General features: G+C 41.5%; 1 protein-coding gene across 3 annotated transcripts in view; it reads right to left on the reverse strand.

Moving 5' to 3' along the window:
• MYO16 (myosin XVI) overlaps positions 1 to 20,675 on the reverse strand; it is a 370,010-nt gene extending 349,335 nt beyond the window's left edge. The window contains exon 1 of one of the 3 annotated variants that reach the window (XM_048328397.1): positions 20,459 to 20,675. The gene's annotated coding sequence lies outside the window, so the exon portion shown is untranslated. Of the gene's footprint in view, positions 1 to 19,965; positions 20,050 to 20,078; positions 20,207 to 20,458 lie in introns of those variants that run through there. The other 2 variants (XM_048328433.1, XM_048328379.1) reach the window with 2 other exon arrangements.
• Between the last annotated feature and the right edge of the window lie 4,007 nt (positions 20,676 to 24,682).

Below are 24,682 nucleotides of genomic sequence, written 5' to 3' on the forward strand. Positions count from 1 at the left end.
CCACTCGGAAAAAGGAAAAGATCATAGCAACTAAGACCTTAGGGGTAGTAAAATGGTATAATGTTAAGCAAAATTATGGTTTTATAACAAGGTGTGACAACCAGCAAGACATATTCGTGCATAGAACTGCTATTAAAAAGAATAACCCTGAAAAATGCATCCCAAGCTTGGGAGATGGAGAGGTGGTGGAATTTAATATTGTACTAGGGAGAAAAGGGTTACAAGCATCGCAGGTCACTGGGCCTGATGGTGTTCCTGTAAAAGGCAGTATATATGCAAAAAATCGTAGTCATGTTAGACAGTATCTCCATTGTAAGCCCCCCCTACAGTTTCCCTTTCCTAATCCCACCTTTCCCTTTTACCCTATGTCCTATTACCCCCAGTGTACTCCCAATCTGTTTTTTCATCCATGGTTTCCCTCACAAAACCATGCTTTTGCCAATTGTTTCCCCAAAAATCCCTTTCCAATGCCGAGTGGGGGATGAAAAGGGGGAGGGAAGAAGTTAAACCCTCTCCTGCCTCAGTTTCCCCACAAAGCATGCTCAGAGTTCTGTCTCCCTTCTGTCAGCCCTAAGATGTTCCACAGAATCTGTTTGGACATTTAAAGACTCAGGAGGGTGGCTTGTTTTGTTTTGAAACTGTTCTTGTTATGTATATCCAGTTGTTTTCATTCTCCTTTTATTAAAATAAAACGGGTGAGGTGTTGGGGTCCCTCCCCTGCCTGTAGCCCTGGGAGAGGGGCCCTGAGGGCACAGACACGGGGCTTCCCTGCCCCTGCTCAGCCTCGTTCCCATTGGTTGGTTTGTGTTCCCTGCGCGGGCAGAAGGACCCTTGGTCCCGTGACTGGAACAGTTCCTGAGCAGAGCTCCGGCCATGCGGCTGGAGAAATAAACATCTCTCTGAAACAGCTAGCAAGAATCTGTCTGTCCATATATATTTCCTTTCCACGGGACTCCTGGTTTGGTATATGCATGTTGCAGTATCCCCACTGCAACACTGAACCATTATACCCTCTCGGAGTATGTCTTTATTGTCCCATTTCCTCAGCATACCACTAATGACACAACAAAAGGAGAGGAGGCAATGGCAGATAAATCAGCCCAACTTCCCATCAGGTTTCCTTTCCACACTCCTGCCATCTGTGCTGGCTGCCACAGCACTACATATGCTCGAAGACAATAGTGTGGGGGTCACACTCCACACTCCAGCTACTTGCGTCTGCTGCTGTCATTGTCACAGTCCAGTACTTCTGCTGTTTGCCTTCACATGTGCATCTGCAGGGACAGCTTCCAGTCACCCAAACTGGGGGCACACAGCTGAGCTCCCAGCACTACACAAGCCCTTCTCCTCAAGAAAGCTGGAGACTCATCCCCTGGTTTGTACCAAGTAATTTACAAAACACAGATTTCAAGACTTGAGAAGCAACATGCTGTATTTTGAATGGCCTGTTTACTCCCAAGAAATTCCCCTGATACAAGATTATCATATAAATAAACTTTTTTACAAAAAAAATAGTATTTTTAAAGAAATAAATAAGCAGGAAGCTTAAATCATAAAAAGGGTTAAGAATATGTGAACACTTCTTTCTACTAGATTAACATCAGCAAAAGGCAGAATCAAATATTGATCTATATTTCTAGATTAGCTTTCCAAGGTGTGCAACCACCTTTTCACAGCTGTGAACACAGCACTGCAAAAAATTGATCATCGCTCACTTTGCAATCCGAACTGCATGAATCATTAATAGCTGACTTGTTAATTAAATACGGTAGCAGAATTCTAGATTAGCCCTGCCTTTATAAGAACACCATTAATAAACCTGTTTTTCAATTTAGGAAACATCATCTAGGCATAGAGTGGCCATTGTAATATTCCTGCCTAAGTACAATATTTCATTCGTTACCTTGACAGGTCACATCACTTAAGCTATCCATGAGAATAAATTTCATCGGCTTGCAAATGCTATCTCTGTGTCCACACAGAAGCCCCACACGCACAATGTCTCCTGTAAATCTCACATCAGCATTTTCACAAACCAGCAGGCACACAGAGAAACCCTGCAAACAGGGGAACTGCAATAGGTTTTCTCATTTATTACTGGGCACCATGCAAAACAACTGTTTAGTTGAAGAATCCTCTTCTTCCCATTTTCCATTCTTCAGTCACTTGCAGTGTATGCAAAATGGAAAAATCACTTTTCTCCACATATTCAATAAAGAACCCAAGCAAGTTAAGTACACCTCTGTCCTTACTCCTTTTATACTGCATATTACAACATGAATATGTGCATTTTACAAAATAGTGCAACATCTGTGAGTGTCTCATTTTTGATTTATCAGTAACATTGATGCAATCTATCCCCTGTCTTCCCTCAAGCATGGCATCCATGGCCAACACTTGTTCTTTCAAAAGACAGCCAGCAAATGCTCCTGGTAAAACTACTTGAGAAGCTCTCAGAAAACTGACAGCTAAAAAGGGGTTCTTTTTTGAGCATTTCCGCAAAACATCTATCTCATGCAATCAAATTCACTAACACTTATTGCTAGATATACAATTACATCTTTTATATATACATATATACATGAACAAATAGAAGCATCCTTCGAAATCTAAAAATATTAATTTAAGGTCTGCCAGACTGAACACATGATGATTAAATGACTAGCACTTTGAAATGCTGAGGTAGCAATACTGCTAAAATACCTGCTGAGATTCAACTCTGGCTTCATTAAGCAGATAAAGTCATCACTGTGGAAGCGCAAGATTGTCTTTTTGGCTAACGGTTAATCATACTTAAAGTATGTATTCCTAATAACTGTGAATAATAAATTAATTCAAAGATTTGTTCTTACATGCATATAGAAGACTGATGAATGGCTGTTAAGAGGTCTGTTTTAGAGAAAGGAAATCTCTTATGCACATTTACTAAGTGCATTTATTCATTCTCACAAATCCTTAACGAGATTTTCACTATTTTCTGTTTTAAGTGTACACAAAAGGAAATTTTAGAAAACTGTGACTTATGAAACAAAGCAGAGACCAAATAAAGAATAGACACAGTTCCTCTTTTGTTCGCACTGTTTCTTAAGGAGTGCAACTGATCCACTGTCAGTGGTGCTTTTCTAATGCATGCTCGTACATAAACAAGACAGTTATTTTAGAGCAAACCTGTGGTATTTTAAGGGATTTACTTTGCCTCCTCTTCTGAGGACAAAATTTCTCACCTACAAAATGAGTATGACCAAAACTCCGTCTTTGAGAACCTCTGGTAAGACACCTTTGGTAGCAATATCTTACCTATGAACGCAAATCCTGCTCCTTTTGCCGCCCCTCCCCCAAACATATTTTAGTAAGTTTTCTATTCTCTTTTACCCCCAAAACACATCGTCAAAAAATAAACCACAACACAGATGTCTAACCAGTAATCCATAATGTGCACATTTAGTGCTCTAAATGTGAATTATGTAAAGGTATGGTGAGCAACCTGGAAGGCAGAAGCAAGGAGCCCATCTTAATTCTGCATAAGATACAGGGGTTTTTTTCTTACAAATGGTTCTTTATACTTTTAAACCAAATGGAAAATTTGAGAGTCTCTAGCAAAAAATATTTACTCAATTTTAGCGCACTCCTACAAGATTTCTGATCTAAAGTATTATTATATTTATGCTATATTTATTACTAATAAACAGTACCATTTATTACATTAGCATTACTGTAAATGTGCTTTTGAGATCCCATCTTTGCTTCTGCAAATCGGTATGACAGCACTGACTTACCCTGGAGCTAAACCAAATTACACCAGGAACAGCGCAATTCACTCCAGATTTGCAGAGCTGATACACAGAATCAGACAATCAGTTAGGCTGGAAAAGACCTCTGAGATCGTCACAGACTCCAGCCTGTGACTGAACATCATCACATCACTTAGACCATGGCAATAAGTGCCTCATCCAGTCTTTCCTTAAACACCTCCAGGGATGGTGACTTCAGCACCTCCCTGGGCAGCCCATTTCAATGGAAGGTGATTACCCTTCCTGAGAAGAAAGTCCTCCTGATGTCCAACCTAAACCTCTCCTGGTGCAGCTTGAGACTGTGTCCTCTTGTCCTGTCACTGGCTGCCTGGGAGAAGAGGCTGACCCCCAACTGGCTACAGCCTCCTTTCAGGTGGGTGTAGAGAGCAACAAGCCCAGCCCCGAGCCTCCTTTTGTCCAGGCTGAACACCCCCAGCTCCCTCAGCTGCTCCTCAGAGCATAGGCATCCCAGACCCTTCAAAACCTTTGCTGCCCTTCTCTGGGCAGAGATAAATAGTATTTACCTTTCATTCAAACTGAGAATGAAAGGCTTAATCCCATCACTAGCACAAGAAAAAAATCAGGGAAGTAAACCTGTACAGCTCAAAATCTGGTCAAAACAGAGACAGCTGTCATTAGAAGCTATTACAGCTGGTGGTGGGGTCTGAGGCTGTGACCCAGGAAGAGATGACCGGTCCGGGGAGATGGTCCCGAAAGGAATCGCCTTCCCGAGGTCCAGTGTCTTCCTCTCAGCTGCTGGCAGAGGAGCCCTTGCAGAAACTGTCAGCTCTTTAGTGCTATCAGCTCGTGATTCCAGCTCAGCTCTGCAGGGCAGCCTCCAGGCCAAGCCAGACCAGAGAGAGAGACGAGAAGACCCGTGCGGCTGGTTCCGCACGAAGGGAGCTTTATTGTGGGTCCCCTCCGGCGAAGGGAAGAGCCACAGACGACCTCTCCCCCACAGGGGCGAATTGGTCTTCTTTTATAGGGATACAGGGGATCAGCAAGGGGACCAATGGATTACAGAGGGTCTGGGACAGACCAATGGGTTACAGAACGATCTGCATAGTGTCTCCCAAAGGATTGTGGGTCTGCCTTTCCTCGCCATGACCCAAAGTAGTTGCCTTTCCAGGGAGTCCTGCTGGGAGATTGCTCAATCTTCTTATCTCAGCAGACATCCCTCCAGGGCAGTGGCCGGGCATATCCCACAAGGGCATATCCCACATATCCCACAAGAAGCCAAGGCCATAAGGCTGTGAAAGGCAGTTCAGTCTGTGGTGTTTGCAATTGTTCACATACATTTTGGTCAACTCCACTGGTTTTAGTGGATGTGATGCAGTACAGGGGAATATATGCAAGAAACAAAGACAGGAAAAAGGGGAAATTTGGTGATTAGAATATTAATATGGGCATTATAGAATATTGATACCTACATAAAAAAGGACACTTCCCCTCAAATGAAGAGGTTTTGTCACAGAACTCTGCAGTTCATCTTATTTTAATGGATTTTCCTTGCTACTTTCTATCATATAGTAGTTCATGAAACAGTTCATAAAGTCCTCTGGCAGAAATTAACTGCATTTGTTGTGTTACAGCGGTTGCAATTAAAAAGGCAGTATTTCCACACTGCTACAAAATAAAGTATTAAACGATAAACTGCAGTCTTCTTTGTGCTTAGAGAAGAACCAAGATTTTGCAGATACCTTATTTAATGAGGGAGAAATTTTTGCTTCTTTTGAATTACTTTAAATAAATGCAATTTTCTTGGTTTAAAAGACACTGAATAAATTATAGTGATGTGCTTTTAAGATTAAATTGAACTAAACTCAATTAGTATAATATATTCACAGACAACATAATAGACTAAATCAAGATCAGTGTGATGTCCCTTAAAGGATGAGTTTTTAGCTGCAATATATACAAAAACACAGGCTTAGAGAAAATTTTCTTGACCACATAGCTGGGGTTCCCATATTTTCTGAAACCATTACACATACATAATGCCTTAAATCTCAGACTACAGCAAGAAAAAGTATCCTTTTTTCCAGAACAACCTTTTGGTGCTGCACACCAATTTCTCACACAATTTGTATACGTAGTAACACATAGCTTCAAGGGAAAAGGACACATTAAACACATGTCCATGAAGATGCAAGAGCATTTCAGCTGCACTACATTCAGTGCCAGAGATTACAGTTCCTGCTTTGCCTGCAGAGGTTGCAATGTGGAGGATCGTCTCAATTGCAAAACCAGCCCTTAATTAGTTTGTGCTGCCAATTGATAAATTCTTCTCCTTAAGCTATTTTACCTGGTTATTTTTGTCACATGATCATATGCACAATGCATTTAGTTTTGCTATATATTCTTGAAATAATTTTATTCTTTTTTCAAATAAATTTGCCACCCCTCCCACAAACCTATTTTAATAAACTGCCTGGTCTCTTTTAGCACCCAAACACATCACCATAAAAAAAGACAGATGCCCAAGCGTTAATCCATAATTTCCACATTCAATGTTCTTAATGTAAATTATGTAAAAGTATGATGAGTTACCTGGAAGGCAGAAGGAACCTTGTGGTTAAATATGTCACTTACAACCACAATTATTACAATTAATTCTTTAAAAGGTGAGTCCAAGAGTTGCAAGATAGCATAGGTTCAGTACTTAGTCTCCAAAAATGAGAAAAAGAAAAAACCTGCATATACTTCAGTCTATTATTTTCATAAATATTACAGATCACAAACTATGAAATTTATTAGAGATTCATAATCTGACAATTCAGTTGCAGATTACAGGAGTTCGTATTTGTGATTTGGTAGCCCATACGCAAATAATTGTATCGGTTGTTGCTGAAGGTTGATGCTGGCCAGCTTTCAGGCATCCATCCAGCTGCTCTCTCGCCCTTCCTCCTCAAAAGGCAGACAACAAGATGGAAAAGATCACGGATCCTGATAAAGACAGGGAGATCCCTTACCAGTTACCAGTATGGACAAAACAGACTTGATTTGGGGAAAATTAATTTAAATATTTGCAAATTAGAGTAGAACAGTGAGAAACAAAGACATGAATGAACCCAACCCTTCTTCTCAGGCTCCATTTCCCTCCTCCATTATGAGTCCTCTGATTCCTTCTCCCACCCCTGCAGGAAGATGGGGGAATGGGGTTTGGGGTTAGTCTATGGACCACAACCGGTTTCTCTGTGTCACTCCTTCCTTCTGAAACTTTTCCACTGATCCAACATGAGCTCTCCATAAATAGCTCCAACATGGGTCCTTCTCACAATCTGAAGGCCCCTGTGGGCCCTCCGCTGGCTGCAGTTCCTTCAGGCCATGTCTGCCCACTCCAGGGTGGGTTTCCCATGGCTGCAGTCCCTTAAGGCCATGTCTGCCCACTCCAGGGTGGGTTTCTCCATGGCTGCAGTGTGGACACCTAGCTGCTCCAGCATGGTTCTCCATGGGCTGCAGGGAAATAAAAATCACTCCTTCCACAGCACGCAGGGAAATACCTGCTCTATCACTGCGCACTTCCTCTCCTTTTTTCTCTGACCAGGGTGCTCGCAAGGTTGTTTCCTCACACCTTTTTTCCTCTCACTGCTGTGTGCTGTATTCCCCTCTCTTAAATAAATATTTTCATAGAGGCACCAGCAGTGCCTGACTGAGGGGCTCAGATGTGGGTACAGAGGGTCCGTGGAGTCAGCTGGAACTGTGGTCCTCACAGAGCAGCCCCTCTTCTCTTCTCTTCTCAGACCCAACAACTCTGCAGCCTCACTGCTACCAACACACAGATACCCACACCCAGTGCACTTCTCTACTGGCAAATAGGTTGTTTCCATACATCACATCAGACTACTCAATTCCTCAATCTCCCAAAGCAGGAACTTAATTTACAATAGCTACTATTTAGGAAATGGTAATTTCCTAAAAATGTCCCGATTTTTCCATTAGGAAAAACAATAAACTAAGTTTCCAGTGTAACTTGTGCAACACACTACTGAACACTCCAACCAGGACTAAGAGGTTCACAAGCGTTGATGTTGGCAAGGTCCATTCTATGAAAACTCTACACCATGCTTAAACCAGGGGATATTATATAGACAATCTGCAGCCTGGAATAAAGACCATGAAGAAATGTTTTTGTTTGTTTAGAAAACCAAATGTATACAAAATATAAAAATAGATTAATGTATTCATTGAGGAACTCTAATACATAAATTCATTAGGGAAGCAATAAACATACTGCATAAATTAATTACTTTGTGCTTATCCTCATTAAATGCTACTTAATGAGTTAATAAGCTTGAAAAGCAATGACAAATTGCCAAAGTGCATGCACGGGGTTTTTATTTTTTTTTAATAAAGCAGCATATCTAACTGAATGCTGAAGCTCTGGATACAGACTGGTAACATTTATGCAAGGTGGTCACTTTATCTTCTAGCCTTCATGAACAAGCACCTTCTGCCATGAGTGTTGAATTTGTCAGAAAAGCATAAACTTTACAAAGTTCGACTCCTGAAGGTACTTTTACTATGTTTCAGGAATCACCTCCTCAAAATTAATTTTGTACAAATTAATTTGGATTACAGGATAACTTCCAGCTTCTTGGGAAATATTAATCAGAAACTACATATATATATACATATATATGTCCACACACTGATTTATACACACACAATAGGAACATATTGCCACATTGGAGAATTATACTCAGGCTCGGTATTTGAGAATGAAGAACACATAAATATGTTGCCACAGTTACAAACTGGAAAGAGACTGGGCAGCACTGGAGGAAGCAATATCCAACACCAATGAATACTTTAAATTTTGTGATGGGGTACGAGTCCTAACTGAGCTGTGTTATTAGCATGCCATGGAAGACTGAAATGGTGGCCCCATTTGTCATGTCACAGATATAGACTGCTTATGCTCTCATTTCCTGCAGCACAAAGGCTCAAAGTCCTGTGTTCTGTCTTGTGATTCAAACAAAACAAAAAAAGCCCCACACATACACATTTTTCGCTTGCTCTCTTCCCATGCCAAAATTAAGAGAATATGGCAAACTGCATCCCAGAATACATTAGTCATATTGATATTATAAATGGCTTTTTTTTTAAAGTAAAATATAACATCTTCAAATCTTATGCAGCATCAGTGCATTAACTAAGCATGGTGCAGTGAATGTTTCAAAACACAGCCCTCTCATCTTCCCAGGACACACACAATTCACAGTGAAACTACCAGTGCTACCTTGATAAAATATTTAAAGCAATCTTTGGCCATTACATGAGCAAACATTTCCCAGATAACCTTGGGATATTAATCCAATTTTTCAGCTCTTAAATGGATTTTTTTTTAACTCCTTAGGACTTACTTACAGCAAAGAAATCTAATTCCTCTTTTCAGGGACAACAAACAGATAAAGTACTATTCTGAACAAAGACTGTAAGTCCTTTTCAGGGATTCTCACTCCTTGGATTATGCTCCTTTTTCCAGGATATAAGTGTGCTTAATTACTGATTTGTTGAGAATCATGAGCAATATCTAGCAAATTTCAATGCCTGTGATTATATACATACAAACACCAAAAAAACCCCCCATACATCAAAGCATTTTTCAGTATCCTCCAGCATGACCAATCCACACAAGTAAGATCTCAGTATCAGTTATCAGCATAAGAACACTTTTGAAACAAAATCCAGAGGAAATCAGCAACCGAAGCAGCATCAGAAAAAGCTACAGCATTAATCTTACATCACATAAAATATTTTGCATTGCTATGACAGCATGACATCATATTAACCCCACAAAAAGAAGTACACTTCTCAAGAAGGCATGTGCTGATAGTAGACAGCTACCAGAAGTTCTTCACTTAGAAGTAAATAACTCTGTAGCCTGATGTTTAAGCAAACCTTCAACTATTTTAAAACCTAGTCACTCTGCAAACAAAACCATGTCCATCAATCACACTAAGTCTTTAGACATTTTCAATTGATTTTGGTCACTTAATACTAATTCACAAAGGATTCGGAAGCCAGAGCACAGCTAAATTCCATCTCCATGATTGGATAAAAATGTGTATTAAACAAATCAAGACATACTCATGTTACAAACAGGTCCTCAAGAGTTTTGTGCTGACACTTAGGCAGTAAGAGAGCTAATGAGAACAGCTATATTCTGCTCAGCACTGTTTAGGACACTAACAAATTAACTTTAGATGATTTGTCATCAAGTCCCTGTAAAAAGAAGCCACACTATTTAAGGGGATGGGGGAAGAAGAAAGAGACCATACTTATCTATGGAAATCCTCAATCCCAGGCAAACTGCTAGGATAATAGAAAAAATGGTACTAGAAATAACATTTAACAGGGCATAATTTTAACCATTTATCTCAGTAGTAATCAGGTATTTTTAGTTTATTGATAGGCACTTTAACCTTCATTCATGTCTTTGTTTTCAGTAGTCATTATAGTACTTTAGAAGAACAGTTTTGGAAAGGAATTTAAATGCCATTTGAAACAGAAGAACAACTGGTGGCTTCCCAAATTTTCACAAAAACGGCCAATGGACCCACAAAATGAAAACTGGGTGGTGAGGGATGAGTGTCTGTTTTTTTGGTTTTTTTCTGCTTTTCTTTAATATATCTTATTATCTCACTTCTGAACCATTATCTATGGAAGAGAAGAGGAAAGGTCATCAGTAGCCAGTGGCAGCACCAGCTGGGAGCTGGAAATGGCGCTTGTCGTTTTCAGCTGTCAAATGTTGGCTGAAATTTAGTAAGTGCCAATATGAAATGATCTGTAAATCTGTAGCTTTTTTAAAATTAGCAAGGAAAAATCAAAGGATTTTGAGAAAGCAATTTGAAGTCTGTTGTAATATTATAGTTATACATAAAGCAGTGTAAGTTGTTGAGTCTCACTGGTTCCCAGGTTAGCAGAACTCCCACCCATGTTCTGTGCTTAAACACCAAAGCAAAACAGCATTCTGTATCACACTTGATCCACTCCCTCTTAAAATGCCCTGATGTCTTTTCTCTATGGCTGCAAAGTTTTTGTGAAAGTACACATCATCAATAAAAGGAGACTAAATAATGTATTTACTCTTTCAGTGGTATCCATGACCTGTCGATGTCTTACCAACAATGAATGAAGACAAAAATGTAGAAACAATACAGGAAAGATGCAGGAATCAGCAAATAGCTCATTGTGTAGCAAAACTACACAAATATTTTCTGGCTTTGGGTTCAATCTCATGTTTTATATACCAAACTGTAACTTTTACAAAGGGGATGTGCCTTTCCCAAGCAGCAGACTCTGTGTGAGAACTGTGTGTGTTTGAAAGGAGAAAGAATTCACATATGTGCACCCAGCCCACTAGTAGGACAAAAAAAAAAAAGAGGGTATGTTTCCTCCACAACTGTGAGTTCAGCAAATATGCTGCCATAGCAGCCAAAACATTGCTGTCCTTTCTGAGAAGATGAGCTAACATTTAAGCATGGAAGACACCTGGGCCCACACTTAGGCATTCCCAAGTGCCAGCCTATTTAATCAGCACTGATTAAAACCTTTTGGAATGCACATAGCCAGCCTACCAGCGCCACCACACTCCACCACCTCACAATGGCCTCTCAAACATTCTCATCCCCAGTGTGGAAGAGGACGATTGCATTGAGTCAAGAGCGAAGGGTAGGTGACATAAGTGCCTATGCTTGTCTTTGTGTGTACATTTTTTGGATTTCTAGACCAGACAACTGGTGCAAACAGCTACAGCACACTGCTGTGGTCCATCACCCTCATCGTGCATCACAAACCAGACCAGAGAAATTTACCTGCCGTGCAGTCACTATGTTACATGAATGGGTATGGCCATGCATGACTTGACACACCTGCAGACAATCCAAAGTACTGAATAACTGGCTTTGTCCCTTAAAAATAGACCAACATTCTCCTTTCATCCTGTTTCCAGGGCATACTATGTTCTGTGGTACTTGCTCTTGAATTGCTGACAAATTCAGTCCTACTCACTGGAACTGAACTGATTTTTTTAAATCTTATGGATTTTACTTAAATTACAGTATAAAAAATATTCAGACCTAGCTAGTATAATGATGGCTTACTATATAAAACAGAAAACCAGAAATGGAATGAGTTCTTAGCTAATGAAACTCCTCTGACTTAAATTTTTTTTCTATCTTATTTGTCCCTGTGGACACTACCTAATTTCCCCTCACTCTTCTCTCGTCTGATAGACTGAAAGTTTTGGGGAGCAGGGACTGCCCTTTGTTGTATATCTGTAAAGGACCTAAGGCCGCTAAAGCCCAAAGGTGTTGAAATGCTATTGCATTTCAATGTCCACATCAAATAATGAGGACCTTTGATTGCATTTTCTAGCAGACGCAATTTGCAGTAACTGTATTTAAAACTAATAATGAGAAAACATTTTGAAAGTAGTGTTTTTCATTTTTGAAAAGTATATAAAGAACATACTAAAGCCACCTCACTTCTGCCCACTTGCAGTGCTGGCAACCAGATGAATAACTGATCAGGTATTCAGGTCCACTGGAACATGACTTCCCCTGGCCCATGGAGTGCTTCAGCAGCAGCAGCAGATACCGCAGCCAGCAGGACGCTGCCCAGCTGCTGTGGGCTCTCCCTTTGCGTGCCCAGGATTCCTCCTCCTGCAACACCTGCACAGTTCCCCTAATCCAGTGCCTTTAACTAAAGCTTTGTAAGAGAAATGTAACATCAACCTCAGACATCCTCTGTTTGACTAAAAGTTGAGGGAATATGATGGAGGGACAGGGAGAACATCACCAATGCAAAACCTCCCAGTCCTGTACCAAGGAATAAAATTCCACGTTTTCTGAGGAAACAAACAAACAAAAAAAAATCCCTCAGGATTCTGGAAGGAAATAGCTGCAGCAAGTATTAATGCACACATAAATACAGAAAGCCTGATCAGTAGTTACACCAATAGATGAAACACACAAAAATTTCACCCTGTGGATGAAAGTTCCATGAGCCAGCCTTAACTCACTGAGATAGGGTTCCCCACCCTGAGGAACAATTCTGTTCTCAAGGCACTGGCTGTCTATTAAAGGCACTGGCTGTCTATTACACTGTCCTGCAGGTCCTGGGTGCTGTTTGTACACACATTTCCTTTCACAAGAAGAAAGAATATGTCTGGAAGCATAGAAAAGATGATTAGATACCAAAATTTCGGTGGATACAGGATTGGAGTAAAACTACTGATGGCTGTCACCATCCACTCACCCCTCTGTACATTAAGGTATGGTCACCATCAGGGCTAGGGTCTCTTTATTGGTAGTGTTCATATTAAAGCCCAGCTAGATCTGACACACAGGAGTGCTTCCAAGCCCTTTTTATTGCAGGCATGAGGGGTTAGTTAAAGGCAGAAGACCTCCTGTGAGAGTGCTAGAGAAATGTCCCAGAGGAAGCCAAACTTGGCAGGATCTATGCCCATACTGTTGGTCCAGAGCAGACCCTGAAGGAAATTAGCCAGCCAACAATGCCTTATTTGCGCCCCTGCCCCTCTTCACAAGGAACAACTACTCCAATGCTGGTAGGGATACTGAATTCATTAGCATATATGAGGTGTGAACAATGAGAAAATTGAACCTGGGGCTAAAGTAAGAGCCAAATTATTTGACGCTAAAACACATTCAGTGAGGTTAGTGAAAGGGGTCAAGGAAGTACCGGGCCACTTGACATCAAAAACAGCATCTGTGGTAGGAAGTAGAAGCAGAGCAGAGTGGCTTGCAGTGTTTTTATATCCTTTCCTTTATATGGCTGTGTTGGCACACTGGGATGTAGACGAGCATGTCCTGCTGGGAAAGGAAGAGATGTGACAGGACTGAGGAATCGTGAGCCCAGGGCACGATCTTGCATGCTGAAGCAGCTCTGACTGTTTTGCATTAAATGCACATGTCCACACTCCCAAGCACACAGCAGCTCTGCCTATGGATGAACCATTTTCTTTTACAAAGACAAATAAGCAAAAGATTAGTTTAAAAGCCTGCTACAACTGTTGCACAATAAAAACAAGTGACAAGCTTTTAGGCTTAATTGCTTCATCAGTGCAATCAGGAATAAGGTATTCTGAGCCTGAGAGCTTGTTTGTTTCTTTTCCAGCTACATCCATTTAATGAATAAACAGCTCTCTCTCTCCAGACCTTATTTATATTATATTACTCCAGAGTGGATACAAAGCTCCCCATCTTCCAAAACATTAAAAAACTAGCATTTTAAAGAGAAAATTATTACGTTTTAGTTCTGCAAAACACGAACTGCGTTCCAGTACTAAGTATTAGTCAAATTTATCAATCTCTAGAAAGAGCAAGTCTGCTCACCGAAACTGAGACAACACTGGAGAGTCTTTCTCTAAGGAGAAAACTGTTATGACCACCTGGTTGATGGGCCAGGATATTCTCCACCATGTTCTCTGTCCAACTGAAATGCACAGCATCAATTACCTGGAAACAAGCTACAAGAACACCTTTATCCTTCTAAGGCCATGCTACATTTTAGAGTGGCCTTACGGCTGCTCCAAGTTACACTGTATCATCTATGTTTATAAAAAGCTGCCTTGGCTATAAACTGCAAGAGCATACAGCCAGTAAACCCTGGCTACACCCTGAGTCCTCCTCCTCATCCTCTGAAGGCCAAAGATGACTGTGGTATATAAAGTGATTCAAGCATGCCTTCTCCACTAGGTAATATCTGAGCAGAATTTGATCCTACAGATGCACATTCTAAAGCCAGAGTCATTTGGGTTTCAAAAACGGACTGTAACTTTTTTTGGAAAGCACTTGATACGTTTTATGTATTTGCCATCATGTACAAGTACTACTATTTCCTTATAGGCATTGTCTACACAACTTTGTTACAGAAATAAAGCTTTCTACAAACACTAAAAGTTAGTGGTTCTGATTTCCTTAAGGGTGAATTTTCCATAAAAAGTCTTGCTCTAGCACTAATTGCAAAATTAGCAAGAAGCTTACGAGTAATTAGATTGGGGTGTTAAATCACTAATGTTCCTTAAATAAAACTCCTAATTAGGACACACCGCATATTTATCTACAATCTAGATCAGACAAACAGCACAAACTTTCCTTTTCTAGCTGACATCCAGGGCACTGCCTGGGAAATACTAGGCACTCACAGTACTCCCTTCAGGAAGGCTGCAGCCCTCATTTCACTTGCACTATTACAGGCAAGGATGCCTATGCACCTCCACTTTGATACCAAAGCAGACTGGCATAGTAGAGAGAGTCATAGCTGTAAATTCAGATACCTACCACCAGAAGGTTATTTATCTCTCTTTTGATTACACAGGAAGCCTGGGTACTTGCTCAGATTAAGCTTCTGTGATGGAATTTAGCTGCTGATACCATAAAAATGTAAAACGATCAACACAAAATATAAAACTATCAACACAATCCCTCCTTCTACATGGTATTTCTCAGACTCTGAGATAAATGCAGTTGGATAAATGCTTTTGTTTTATTACACCTAATAAAACACCACCTGACACAAAGGCATCTCAACTGAGAATTGATCCACAATAAACTACTGCAATACAAACAGCAATAGTTACAATTTCTTTACAGCCCCTTTACCCAAAAGGTACTTAACTGCTTCAAAACAAACCCACAATTATACTGACATTCCACATATCCTGCAGACAGTCTTTCCAAACATTTTGTACCTTATTCTAATTTCAAAACAAAATAATCCATTTTCTCAGAGAAGCAGATGCACAGATCTTTAGGTATCAGAACTTTTTTATTTTTTTTAAAAAAAAGGTTTAAAACTGGTGGTTTTAAACTGGTTACACCAGTTTATTTCAAGTCCACTGAATATCATTTCACATGAACACAGAATTTCTATTTGCAAGACACATTTCACTCTCAGTTTGACACTGACCATCATAAAAACCAATATGTCTTCTGAGCCACAAGCAGTACCTTTCAGTTACCTGCATTTTACTGTCTGAAGTGGTTCTGTTCTATGCTTGTGCTGCAGCTGCAGAACTTTTTCTCCCAGCACCAGGTGAGAGGCGCTTAAGCCTAGAAGTACCAGAAAAATTAGCTTGGCTACCATAGTGCCTGTATCTTTGAGTCAACACAGCTGTCAGCCTTGCACTGCTGGGGATGCATGTGCTCTTCTATGTTCTCAAGGCCACTGAAGTTTTGATACCTTATCCTAGACATACATTCATTCCAGCAAGGAAAAAGCCATTTTCAGCATGACTGAAATTAACCAGGTACTTCTCTATCTATGATACAAAAGTCACAGTCAAGACGACCTCCCTGAAGCAGTTTACCTGTGAGGCTTCATTGTTGAGACAGTTTAATTAATTTTTAGTCCAGTTTTAAGTGTCACTTTTTATGTAACACCACAGTAACTAACTCATTAAAAAGATACATATTTGCTATATCCATTAGATAAAAACCTCAGTCATCTCTTCCTACAGCACAAGACAGCAAATGATATTTATTATTTTTCTAATGTAAGTTGCTATTGCAACTTACAATAACCTCAATTGTTTTGCAGTGGATACCTCCAATCCTTTGTATTCAAATATTCATTCATACTAAACATAGACAGATGTTCTGACTGAAAGCAGGTTTGGTGTTTTGTCAGAAAGAACAAGTTTTGCTGAAACAAAAGCCTTTCTGCAAATGATATTGCAAATCTAGTATGTAATTTTGGGGCAAAATGTAATGATCACAGATTTCGGCTACATTACTCAGCAGCTGAGACTTCACATTATCGCCATCAAGACCTGAAGCCAGGTCCAACACTTCAAGTTGCACGCCTTGCTTTCATGATCCCAAATATTTTAGAAAAGAGAAAGATCTTTCCCTGACCAAACAGATATAATGTTTGCATTAAAACTTCCAGGAATTAGAAAGAGTGATATTTTAAAACATTAGAAAAAAGGAACAAGATCTAAAATCCATTATCCAACCCTCCTCTTCTGCATGTGTAATAAGACAGCCAGGAACATACACATTTACAGGCATGAATCAGAACATGATTTGTTAATAATTACTCCACAAAAAGGCTGTGTGAACAGTTCTAGATGTACACACATATTAATGTTTATTTGATGTGAAATGTCTCTAAAAAGCGAAATGAATTAACAGCTGTGCCTGGCACCACATGAAAAACACACCTTAAGGAAAAGCAACAAATTTAAGTGCAAAGGTTAGAGTTAGATGCCTGCCAGGACGGTTTTTTCATCTTATTGAGCCAAAAAATATTTGCTATCTTTTTCAGAAAGATCCAACAAACTGTAATTCACATGAACTTGGCAGAGTCTTAAACCAGCAGGTGTGTCCCACAAAATGGCAAGTGTCTCCAGCAGCTGCTGTTATTGCCAACACGATATTCCAAGGTATCATCAGCTGCATCCCCAACCACTGCTAATTTTGTGCAGGATTATAACATTTTTCTATGTTCATTAGCTACAATTATTTTAATAACAGTTAGAAGCAGAAAGAAGGTGAGGTGGAAAAAAACACAGAGAATTTGCAAGTGAGGTTTGCTAGACTATGATCAGAAACACAGTAACAGGCCAACACAGAGGTTTAACTTGAGATAGTACTGACAGACTGTACAAGGTGGACCATGCTGCCTGTTTGAGGTTGAGTTTTTTTGTTGTTGTTTAGGTTTTGTTATGTTTTGTTGGGATTAAGTCAGATGAGAAATTCTCTATTTTGTCTTTTTTTTATAGAACTGGACAAAAAAAATCATGGTTATGAAAATCTGAATAAAAGCTTTGGAAGAATATTTTCTGTTGTATCTCACAATTGAACAAAAAAACCTTTTTTGCTTATATTCAAACTGCATATTTAAAGAAATCAGTCTGAAATAACTTGTTGATCAGGACAATCGGGTGAGAAAGAAGAGGTTCATGTTCAAATTTGTAATTCATCTCACTGAAGTGTACCATTTATTATGGCCACTTACCTTATGTTCACTTTGTCAGAGCTTCCATGTCTAAGGTAAGAAACCATTCCCTTCCAAAAGAGTAAAAATGTGGTCGAAGCTGCTGTTCTGTTATTTCATGACAAAAAAGTTTTAAGACTGCTTTAACCGAGATGTCCATTTTCCTTGATACGACACCCTACATAAGCATGGTATTTTGTAGACACCTTCAAGCAGGGATCTGAATTTGGCACTAAAATCTTGTTTTACAGTGGTGAATGCCAAATGCTTTGCATCTCATTATGCTGGTTTGAAATAATAGTACTACTTAAAAGTAGCATAATGACAACATAAAATGCAAGAGCTCTTTCAAAGCAGTGCAATAAACCACTGTTACCATGATGGTCAGTTGCTCAAACAGCACTACAAATTCCAAGCAGTTCAAGCTCCATTTAATTCCTACTGTACAATTACAGAATATATGATACCCTAGGTAGACATATTCAAACAACTTTGTACACTTCCAGTTGGAATTATTCTGATCTCCCAGTTCAAAAATTTTTGATGTTTATTCATTTTGCACATTAAATACAGGTTCTGCACACCATACACCAAACATTATTGCTAGTACTTCGAAAATTATTCCATAATCAGGAAAGATTCAATTCATAATGAAAACATATTATAACAGAGACAAAATATATAAGGCCAGTTGTTGTCTGGAAACTTTGAGCTCTGGCTTAACCTATGTAATATTAGACATTTGGCTTCCCCTTTGTTCCTTCCTCTTACAAATTGCTTGCTGTACCTGTGTCATCCTTTGAGGCCAAGGACTGGCTTTCTCTTTGTGTAATGTGATTTGCAGCTGGGATTTCTGAATGCTGCTACAACACAAAATTACAGCAACGGTTCAGAGCTCTGCTCTACCAATCACCCTAATCCCAGTCTTTACTGGTACTTTTAATGGCCCCCCTGCTGTTCCAGAACAATAGCCCACTCAAGAGAACTTGTCCCATCACTTTGAATCTACTGTAAACACACACACATATATCCATGCACTATGTACATAACATACCTTTATTCTTTTTTTTATTTTTTTTTTACTCTCAGGCACATCTCAGATGCTGGCAATGGAATCTAGAATGCTTTTACACTCACAAAATCATTCCCAAAGCAAAACACTACCTAAAAGGGCTACTACTTCAGCACTGCCCGCTCATTTTGGATGTAATGTACTGATAAAAGTGGTAACAGGACTGCAAGCAGAATACATGAGAGAATAGCTCAACAAGAGAATAGTCTCTTATAAAGTTGTGGGAACAGGAGTCGAGAGAAAACACGATCTGCCCGAGATTCTGCCCAGAAACAGCCCACAGCAGGGGACAAAAGTTCCTAAACTCACTATGTAAACACCTAAATTGCATCATACCCCTCTTCCTGAAACATACGGGATTATCCTGACACGTTATGCGCTATCTTGCCAGACGGAAGGAAAAGTCATTTTTCTCCAGAGCGATCATCCAGATCAGGCTCCCACTGCCAGCAACCCCAGCCCTCGTACCCGCAAGTTTCCAGCGGCGAAACCCGGGTGCAAGGAGAGATCCAGCCCGGCACGGCGGCGCGGGGGACAGAGGGTCAGGAGCCACTTGAGGCGAGCTAGTGATGGAAACCAGCCTGGCGCTAACATTGCTCTGAAGTCCTTCTGTCACCCATTCGGGAGGCAGACTCCCAAAAAAGACTGGGATTTAACCGACTGACATTACCAATGAAAGCAAATATTTATCAGAAAATCGCCATCCGTCTGCCTGTCACTGCTGATTTCCACCAGCGGGGTGGCAGGATCGCGACAGCCTCTCCGCCCCAAACGGCGGCTCGGGAAGGGCAGCGGCGTGTCCACAAAGGGTCTGGTTTAAAGAAAAGTGCCCATCTGACAGAGCCTGGGCTGGTTTTCTGCCCCCCTACACAAAGAGCGCGGGCTGAGCCCCGCACCTCACTGAGCCCCCGAGCTCCCCTGGCTCGCTCCCCCGGCTGCCCGGGCGGCTCCTGCCGCCCCTGGCAGACCGCACCGGGGCTGGCGCTAGCCTGCGGGGCCGCTGGCCACGGGCAGGGCACGGGCACACGGACAAAAAGGAACGCAGAACAGATGAAAAGGCACACACACCACCACCCTCCTCGTTCCCGCAATACACACAAGAGACCACCAACCAAACCCGTCCGCAAAACTCACCTCCTCATCAGCTCGCTCCGGGTACGGGAGAGCCGCAGGGCATCCCCCGCTGCGGTGCGCGCCTGCCGTGCCCCCCGCCGCCCTCCTCCCTCCCTCCCGAGGGTGGCACTCACCTCGGGGGGACGCAGCCGGCCAGGGGGGGCCGCCTCTCCGCCGTGCCGTGCTGTGCCGGGCAGGGACGGCGGGCCGAGGCACACTTCCACTTTCTCCGGGGGTCTTTCTCTGCCGTACCGAGCCGCGCCGCCCCTACCTCCCCCGGCACTCCTCCCCGCCCGCCCCTCGCCGCCGCCTCCCCGCCATGCGAAGCGAAGCGCAGCGGAGCGGTGCCCAGCAGCCGGGCCGGCCGGGGGCGGCTCTCCCGGCGCTGCCGCGCCCCGGTACCTGCGGGGGCAACCCGGGGGCGACGGGGCGGTCCAGGGCAGACACCCCGCACCCCAGCGGGCACCCCGCCGAACCCCTGTCGCATTCCTCTGCCTCCCTTTGCAGCACTCACCTGTCGTGTTCGGAGCTCACTCGGCCCCGCGGGGCACGCCGCAAAAGGCTGCTGCTTTTTCGGGGTTTGACATGCTTTGTCCGCCCCTCTCCTTCGGTAAACTGCTCGAATGAAGAGGTCCGGGAAGGCTGTGTGGGTGGGAGCGTCTACATGTACTTCAACACAACAAAGACCCACTTGATTCCCTATTGGCACCTAATGCCCAACAAAAGGGAAATGCCGGGCATATCATAATTATCACCCCGTGAGATGGATGCCAAATCAACACTTCTTACGAGGTTGTACTTAGAAAACAAGCGGCAGCTTGCATGCATCTATTTCTGTCCCGGTACTATAGCAGCTTGCTCACGCCCTCCTGCTTTAGAGCTGTGTTTCCTGGCACTGGAGGTAGAAATCTTGCAGAAAACATAAAGGCAGGAAAGTTACAAGTCCTGGCGACAGTCTTTTGACACCTTAAGGTAGTGAGACTGGCTGTTAAGATATTTTGCCCACAGATGAGAGCCCTGCCTAACATTTAGCTGAAGTGCATATCAGAGCATCTTTTTTCAATGGAGGCTTAACAGGAATCGTCCTAGCAAAGTCCTTACTAGGCACTGCCCTACACAACACATGCTACGTAGTCTTCCACTACACCCTCTCAATAGGAGCCATCTTTGCTATCCTAGCAGGATTCACCCACTGATTTCCTCTGTTTGCAGGGTATACCCTGCACCCCACCTGGGCCAAAACTCACTTCAGGGTTAAATTTACAGAAGTAAGACTTACCGTCTCCAACAACCCTTTCTAGACCCAGCTGGCATGCCACAATGATACACAGAATACCCAGATGCCTATATATTATGAAATGCTGTAGAATATAAACACCTACATATTAAATTACCCTTCACTTGGTCTTGAATGGTCCCTGCTTACCTGATGATGGCACCTGCACTGCTGACTCGAGTTTGGTTGTAAGGGATATAAGCAGCTGTCCCTCGTTTAAAGCTCAATTGTGATCTACATGTAAGTGATCCACTTTTGAAATGCACTCAAGCTTTTCCAGAGAAGCTCAAGCTATGAATCATGCATCTGACCACAGCTATCTTTACACAAAGTTATAGGGACCTGGTGTGCAACTGAACAAGTAGTGTCCCTGTAGCCAGATTAAATACATGGCTGTAGAGTGCAGTGTTGAGGGCAGAGAACACACTTCCCTATGTCTGGAAGCTGAACCAACACACAAGAGCAGAGGAGCCATGAGGACTGAAGGAAAAGAGAGCCTAGTCTTTAACTTTGTGATTGTGTAATCAGTTAGAAAATGTCCTCCCAGAACAGTTTTTTATCCTGGTATTATACATTATAGGGATCAGAATTTAGACCCTCATTCACACTCCTGCAGGTTAAGTGCTTGAATGATGTCTTCTGGTCCCTTTCCTTTGAATTCTGGCTGCCTTCTGTCTGAAGAACTTTCTTAGAAAGTGGACTGAAATCCTCTGGGGCTAAGGAAGGCCTTCAATGGCTCTTTGTTTGTTGGCCAAGTGCTCTAAATAATCAGTGGTTATGCAAAAGGAAGGTAATTTCCTCCTTGTGCTCTGTAAGCAACTTTCATGTATAAGATCTGTCATCTCCTATTGATATTAACTCAGTACAGAAAGACTGATGTCGCAGGTAGAAAGGATCTCCTCGATTTGTGATGCCTATTTCTTTCCTTTGACTTTTTCTGTAATGTAGACTTTTACTCTAGAGTCACCTTCTCTGAGGGACTAGGGGCTAAACATCTAAAATGGAAATGAAGCAATGGCTGTGTAAAGTACCTCAGCTAAGTACTTTAAAGCCAGTATTTCATGTCAAAGAGAAATTGTTGCCAGTAGTACTGAGGTAAGCCCCGTTCTTGCAAACACCAACATCCAAAAGTTTATTTACAAGGCTAAATTCAAGTCATTGAGATGTGTCACGTAAGACAAAACATAGAAGAAAATCCTGGGAAGCAATTCATTTTTTGTTCTTGGAAGAAAAGAAAGGGGAGCACTGGTATGAAAAAATGTCTATATCCTAGTGTTTTCTGGTGCCTATTTTTCTTGAAGCAAAGAAATGTTTAGATGGCATAGAAGGAGACTCCAGCACTAAATTAGATGGCTGTTTCCCCTGAGGGTGTACATTTACAATGCAGCTAAGCTGGTTTGGGAGCTATTTGTTGTCCTAAAGGTGACAGTCCTACTCCTAATGCTTCCTCTGTTGGAGCAAAATTTAAAGAAAGCTAATCATTTCTTCATAGCTCGTTTAGCTGCTTGAACAGGCTCTCTGAGAGTCAGTGCTGGGTAGATTAGAAAGAAGCAGAGAGCAAGCAGCTGTAGTGCCAGCAAATGGAGATGGGGACCACCCTGGGACTGCAGCAGGCAGCCCCCAGTTTGACTGAGCTGTCTTGTGAAATTCACCTTCATAGGAAGAGCTCAGAGTAGACTGTGCATTAAATATGCTCTTCCTGTGCTATTATTTTGCTTAATTCTGGCTTAATGAACTGCTAAAGAGAAAGATTCTGTTCCTTTGTAGTGAGGACACGCCATCAGGCAAAGGGAAGACCTCACTTCTAGTGCTTCCTGGAAGAATTGATTCTAGGTGCTTGAGCAAGGCATCAAACCAAGGTCTCCCTATTTCCCCAGTGTCTTCAGTCATTCCTCCTGCACCAAGTTCTCTGGCTCCAAATTCCAGTGCCAGGTAGAAACGCATGCACAGCTCTCACCACGTTGGCACTGATAGCATGTGCAGTGTATATCTGCATCACAACATAATCCCAGCAGGAATGCTGGTCTGCGTGGGTCCTGTACCCAGTCTAGCCCTGCTGGCTCTGCAGGACACAGAACTCTGCTGGGTAGATGTACTATTTTCCAGCAGGCAAACCATATGAAAATATAATTCTATCAGTTAATAAAATATTGGATTATTCTACTAAAGTGACAACATTTCATTAAAATAGCAATATTGATTCTGTTTCCAAAGCTGATTCTTCTATTAGAAGACCTCAAAGGTCAGTTTACAATTACATCCAATGTATATAAAGTTCCCAATTTTTTAGTTTTCATTAGTTTGCTGACATAGAAACATGCACAACTCTTTTTTTGCAAAGCCATAAATTAGAAGGAAGGCAAGAAAAAATTCCCCACATAGATATTTTAAGTTAGTGATGTTCACTGTAGAAATAATTTGGCATGACTGCAGATAAAAAAACCCCCAAAAATTTGGATGAAATATTTGTAATGGTGAGCTAATATCACTCACTGGTGTTAACTTCATCTATTCAAACTCCAATATGAGCAGACTGTTACTTAAGTACAATTTCAAATCTTTGTGTATTTCACTAAGAATGTTATTGCAGTTCATTCAGTCATTCTTGTATTGATAGTTATGAATCTAAGTTGCTGTCACATTTGACACTAACCTGCAAAAAAAACATAATTCCTTGCTTCTCCCCCAGAGCACTGTCATTGTATATCATCAGGGGATGAAATTCTGAATCAGAAAGAATTTGAAATAGTTTGAAATAATCAGCTCATTTCTGTAAGCTAATGTTGGTAGGAAATTCTATTGTCGGTCCACACAGTATTTTTACAAATAAAAGGGTAGAGAGAATCCGTAAGAAAACATGGTCATTGCCACAGCATGAGCTTTACCAAAATGCCAAGCATGCCATAGGAATAACATGAATAAGAGCAGCAGTCCTTCTGCAGCTCAGAAGTTTCTCTTTCATAGGAAATGGAACCGAACCTCTGTGATTGTTTTGAGGCTGCCCTCTTATGTTCAAGTGGATTGTCTTTCACTTTTCCACTCATTTTTTAAGTAAATATTATTTTCTGCAGACCAATTCAAGCTTAAGATCATGCTAACTCTACACTTGCCTCAGGATGTATTCAACTTGTGTTGTGAATATCTCATCCCTGCAAGTATTCAAGGCCACACTGGGTGGAGCTCTGAGCAACCTGGTCTAATGGAAGGTGTCCTTACCCGTGGCAGGAGGCTTGGAACTAGAAGGACTCTTTAAGTCCCTTTAAGGACTCTTCCAACACAAACCATTCTATGATTCTATTAGACTTACTGTTTTTTCTCCAGGAATATAATTTCAACATGTACCTTGGAGAGACAGAGGCATGACACTGTCTCGGCTTGTCCCATGTAGCTACAACACATACTCTGTAGCTGTGTTGGTTGCTTTTTAGTGGAGTAGACAGTTGCAGAAGAAAAACATCTCTA

This window comes from Corvus hawaiiensis, chromosome 2 (assembly GCF_020740725.1).
Source record: "Corvus hawaiiensis isolate bCorHaw1 chromosome 2, bCorHaw1.pri.cur, whole genome shotgun sequence".
In the NCBI taxonomy this organism is placed as follows: domain Eukaryota; kingdom Metazoa; phylum Chordata; class Aves; order Passeriformes; family Corvidae; genus Corvus; species Corvus hawaiiensis.